The sequence below is a fragment of the Ursus arctos genome, unplaced genomic scaffold (genome assembly GCF_023065955.2).
Source record: "Ursus arctos isolate Adak ecotype North America unplaced genomic scaffold, UrsArc2.0 scaffold_2, whole genome shotgun sequence".
NCBI lineage: Eukaryota > Metazoa > Chordata > Mammalia > Carnivora > Ursidae > Ursus > Ursus arctos.
Window position 1 is genome coordinate 33,938,489 of NW_026622874.1, and position 6,171 is coordinate 33,944,659.

Here is a 6,171-nt window from a genome sequence, read left to right on the forward strand (position 1 = left end):
CTATAGACACCAAAATTAGAAAGATAGGCAGACAAATTTTTTAGTGTTTTTTTTTGTCTTTGTTTTCTAGGGGGTTTTGTTTTGTTTTGGGTGTTTTTTATTTCTTTGCTCGTTTTGTTCTGTTCTGCTCGGTTTTGCTTCTCCAAGCCTCAAAGGTCTGGGTGAATACTAACCTACCTGGGTTGTTGTGAAAATTCAGATAGAGAGCTAGCATGGCTCTTGGCACTAAGAGATGGTCCCTATACACATGTTTGGTTGTTATTGGTATGCACAACCTACCAAGTCCTCGATGAGTTGAGATCAGATTCTCACCCAATAGAGTAGAATATAAACACGTTAGCTCACTTGATAGACTACCCAAGGATTTAAGGCATTGCCGTCCCTCTGTTCCCTCCTTCAACCACCAGACAAACGTGAGATTGGCTTCTGACTGCGGTCTGTTGGGAGGGGCATGGTGGCTGGGGAAGCCCTACTCAAAGCCCCGTGACTTGGAGAAGAGAGAGGGAAACAATGGTCTGAGTAAACACTGATCACCCTCACAGTCTGCCCAGGCAGCTTGGGTCTGGGGGAGGATGGAGGCTAACTGGCTGTGGTCAGTTTTTCAGTAAGACCTGACTCACTTCAGTTAAAGTAACCAGAGGAAGGAAGTGGGAAGCATCAAAGCTGAAATTCTGAGATGAAAGGTTAAGGTTAAGAATGGAGGCTAGCAGAAAACCAAGAGAGAGGAGTGAGGCTCCCTACACCAAGGCTGTCTATACTGAACTGGAGAAGCTGTGAGGTTTAGGCAGTTAGGGCTCTCTGCTAGGCAACGTGCACGAACTGAAGGTTGAGGTTGGCACCTCAGGTGAGGGAAGTGGCCATCTGAAACCAAGACACAGCAACTCACCTACAGAAGCCACACAGCTGGTGAGATGTTGACAACAGTCACAAATTATCGAGCACTTATTTTGAGCTAGTGGGTGCTAGTTATGTATGTATCAGGCATGCCATGTGGGATTATTGTTTCAGTCTTCTGAAAGAGGAAACAGATGCTCAGACACGTAGGTATGCCCTGGCCACATGGGTTTTTTGGAGAATGGAGAACTGAGAAAAGTATAAAATGCCTTTCCCTTTGTATTAATTATCTATTGATGTTTCCAAAACAGCAGCTTAAAGCAACACATATTTTTTTTAAAGATTTTATTTATTTATTTGAGAGAGAGAGAGAGGGGGGGAGAAAGCACAAGCCAGAGGGCGGGGGAGAGGTAGAGGGAGAAGCAGGGAGCCTGATGTGGGACTCGATCCCAGGACCCTAGGATCATGACCTGAGCTGAAGGCAGACGCTCAGCCGACTGGGCCGCCCAGGCACCCAAGCAACACATATTTCTGTCTTTTTTTGTAGGTCTGGAATCTGAGAGTGACAACTAGGGGTTCTGGTTCAGGGTCTCTGAGGAGGCTGCGGGCAAAATGGCAGCCAGAGCAGCAGTAATCGGAAGCTTGGCTGGGCTTGGACAAATCACATCCAAGATGGCACACTGACATGGCTGTTGGCAGGTGGCCTTGGTTCCTTGCTACCTGGGCCTTTCTGTAGGGCTTTTTGAATGTCTTCACCACAAAGTGGCTGTCTTCCCCAGAGCCAATGATCTGCGAGAGAGCAAGGAGGAAGTCATGGTATCTTTTCAACCTAATCTCAGAAATCTCACACCACACTTCTGGCACATTCTGTTTGTTAGAAGTGAGTTGGCAAGTATAGCCCATATTGAAGGGGAGATAAATTAGAGTCCACCTTTTGAAGGGAGGAGTCTCAAAGAATTTGTGGACATGTTTTTAAACTACTTCTAAGAATTTAGAAAAAATAGCTCTGTGCTCAAATGACACATTGGGCTCCTGGGTTGGTGGCGGTAAGGAGATGAATCTGGTAAGCATCAGGGTGCATGGAGAGGCCATCATCATGGACACTACCCTTCTCCAGTCCTCTCTCCTGTGGACTCATTCTAATATATTTACCTCTATGAGCCTCAGTTTCTCATCTGGAAAACAAGCAAAAACATTTTTCACAGGTGTTACCTACTGAATATTTGTGTTTCCTCAGAATTCATATGTTGAAGCCCTAACCCTCATTGTGGTGATATTTGGAGATGGGGCCTTTGGGAGATAATTTGGGTTGGATGAAGACATGAGGGTAGGACCATCATGATAGGATTAGTGCCTTTATAAGAAGAGACACCACACAGCTCTTTCTCCCTCTCTTTTCCCACATGTGCACAATAAAAAGATGTTATTGAGTACACACAAAAAGACAGCAGTTGCTACAAGCCAAGAGAAGAGGCTTCAGAATGAAAGCTACCATACTGGTACCTTGATCTTGGACTTCCAGCCTCCAGAACTATGAGAAATAAATTTCTTTTGTTTAAGCCGTGCAACTTATGCTATTTTGTTATGGCAGCCTGAGCTGACTGACAGACCAGACTTGACATAGGACAAATAGAATGTCAGGTGTGAAGGTACATACGTGTTTTGGATCGGAACTATAGAGATGAGGTTTAGACGGGGATCGGTTGATTGATTGATTGATTGATTGATTGATTTTGGGCAACAAGCCTTTATTCTGTAAGAAGATCAACTGCCTCATCTCCCATGTCCCTCTTCTCCTCACGCTAGAATTTGGATAGCAGTGAAGAATGAGAATCTCTGTGGTTCCAGCTGCTGAGGTGAGGAGGGTGGGACCAGTGAGAGAAGCTCCTAAAATCTGTGATGATAATGTGGTTATCCTATTTAGCCACTGATGGAAATCAGACAGATCAAAAGGTTTGGGAAATCAGACAGATCCATCTGGATGGAAGGGGATGATATCAGAGATGTAAAGAAAGAGGAAAAAGAATTGGCTTGATAGCAGAAGTTACCCACTCTATGGCATGTTGACCCCTCAAAATGCTTATAGGAGTGGATTTAATTGTGGAACATGAGGACCAGTTTTAGGCCTGGGGTGATTTAGGGAGACGCAGACATAACACTCCAAGGAAATAGGAACTGGATCATAAGAACAAACGCTCAGAATTTAAAATGGCAGAAAAATCTTTGAACTTCCATAAGTTGCAGAACTGGCTACAGAATGAACCAGTCAACTCCACCTGGGAGTGGTTAGTGGGTCCAGGTGATATGTGTGTTCCATTATTTAATCCTCCTTTTACGCATTAATTTGCTCAGTGACTTTAGAAATTTTACTTACCCTGTCTGGGCCTTAACTGCCTCAACAATAAAACAAAGAAATAAGTCTGGATCAATGGTTTCCAAATAGGATCACTAGATGTATGCACGTTCCTGAGAGCACTTATCATGGAGAGACTGTTTTTGAACAATTTCCAAAACTCGAAAAAGCCTAACGAAATTGTACATTTGCTATCCCCACCTCCCCTAAGTCTGCGCAGGCTCACTAAAAACACTTCTATGTGCTCGGCTGGAGTAATAGCCACTTTGTATGGAAAGGTCGCCTCATGCTGGCCAGAAGCTCTGTTTCCTAGTTATTATATCTTTGATTAATAAGAACAGAAAATGAAATTATTTCTTGATTTTTTTTAACCAGCGGAAATATTTTAAAATAGAGTGTCTCTGGGGAAAATTAATAGCAGCAGTCCTTTGTGGTCAAAAGCTTCAAAACCACTAAATTAGATGACCTCGAAGTGCCCTTTGAGCCCATACTTCCTTATTCCAGCATCTGATGTCAGGCCTATTCCCACTTGAGCTCTCTTCTGCGACAGATCCCTGTGCTGGTAATTTTCCTGACAGATTCCCAGTTGTTGGGAATGATCAACAGCTCCCGTCTCTCAGCAGGGTTGAGTAGTCACAGAGCCCTGAGCTTCCAGAAGCCTCCTTGACACTCTGTTTGGGGAGGATATGGAGGAGATAAAAGACCTAAGGAAAAGTAAAACAGCTTGTTTCTTACTTTACAGCACATAGATGATGTGCACAGCCTCTGGAGTCTGCCAAACCTTGGCTCCAAGCTGCATGACCTTGGTATAACACCTTCCTCGGTATCCTCTGTGACATGGAGAGAATAATTGTTCCTTCAAGGTGTTGTTGTCGTAAAAAATAAAGGCATGGATACGTGTAAAGCACAGAGGAAATGTTTAGTAAAAGCAGATCTTCCCTTAGACATTTGAAAAATGCTCACATGAGATCAGATGGCATGATCTGAACCATAAAAACAGCTGAACACACTTTGTGTGCCCATCACTAAACCTGGACCTTTCCTTATACTATTTTCTGCCTCTTGACCCACCATTTCTGGATCGAAAGAGAAAATGGACCATCCCTACACTTGGGAAGGACAGAAAGGAAATGACTTTTTTTTGAGTGCCTGAAGAAATACTTTGCTTGATGAAATGAATATATATATTTATGAATTATATAATTCATATATATATGAATTATGTAATTCATATATATATGAATTATAGCCACTAGAGTTGCATTAGTTCACTGAACAGGGGCTTAACAGAGGTGCCTATCATCCAGAGCAATAATAGTTACACATACCACTAAATAAATATTAAGTTAACTATGTAGGAAAAATTTTTATAGATTACAACACTGTGCTTTGTTCATATATGCTCATTATCTATCATTGTTACTTACCTGTTAGCAACCTAAAAAATGAGACAGTCTGCCACACTGCTTCTTCCCTTACCATTATTCAAGAAAAAATACATTTTTTTCCCAAAGTCAAGAAGTCGTTGTATAACAGAGCCCATAGTTCGTCCAATATGCAACCTAGAATCTCATGCTTATTTGAAGACGTCTTTCTGGATTATTTAGAAGAATCGAATGTTATTTCCCCAGCTGAACCCTAGCATACCTCTACTAGAGCCAAATTAGTAACTACGACAAGTATGCACCATAAATCATGTCTCCTCTCAGAATAATCCCTACATTCATATCTAACAAGGATGAGACTCAAATCAAAACAGAGGCAAATTGGCTTCTCCCTATCTTCTGTCCCAAATCAGAATTTTTATGAGATGCATGTTTATTCACTCAGAACCTATTATGCTCTGGGTATTATGTTGGGTGCTGGGGCAAAAACAGTGAATAAAGCAGACATAGAGCCTGCCTTCATGGATTTAACAGCTAAATCCATAGGTCAAAAAAAGACGTTACAAATTTAACTACACGATATTATTAGAATTGTGAAACTACTAAATGAGAAGTGGGAGGTTTTAATGGAGCAAATAACCTAGACTCTGGGGTGGGGGTGGGAGGCCTTCCACAAGAGGGTGACATTCAGCTGGGCATGAAGGATGAGTGGGAGTTGGCCAAGTGAAGAGGGAGATGATGAGAACCTTAGGCAGAAAGAGTCATGTATTTAAATGCCTCTTAGAATGGCAAAGTATGAGGGGAGGGAATGTCTCTGAAGCAAGGGTAGATTTGTACTGATACTCAACATAGCTGGACCCTGGGCCCTCTTCAGGACCCTCTGGCTTCTCCATCTCCTCTTGTATCCTGAGTATCTGAAGTAGGAAGGGACTTAAACTGTTTAAGGAACTAAAAGATGACACATGACAAGTGAGGCATATTATACACGAGGGAGAGAGGTTTAACATGCGCTGGAAAAAAATGGGCAGAGGCAAAATATTTAGACTTTAAGGGCAAAGAGAAGTAATTGAAGGCTATTAAGGGAGAATATACATCTTCTGAATGAGACCCTATAGGGTCCATTTGCTTTCAATTCAGATAAGAGGAAATTGTAGTGTGGACTAAGGTGGTAATAAATAGGAATTGAGAGAAGTGCAAGTTTTCAAATATTCAGCAACTACTTAGATGAGCGTGGTGACAGCAGGTGAGGGCCAAAGAGCCCTCTAATCTAGCCTGAACAACTGGGTAGAGAAGAAGAAGGTTTGGAAGGGAGGGTGATGCATTCTATATTGGCCTCACTGAGCTGGAGGTGCCTCTGAGACTTGGAGTGAGTTTTTCTAGAATGATCAGCTGGACATAGATTTGTAGTCTAAAGATAAATACGTGGGTGTCATTGCTACAGAGATGATGAATGAAATTGTGGGCGTGTAGAAAATCACCAAGGGTAAGAGTGTTCAATGAGAAAAGATCCCAGAACCAAGCCCTGGAGAACCCAGATATTTATAAGTCTGAGCAAGAGAACCTGAAAAAGGAACTCGTAAAGAATGGCCTGAGTGATAG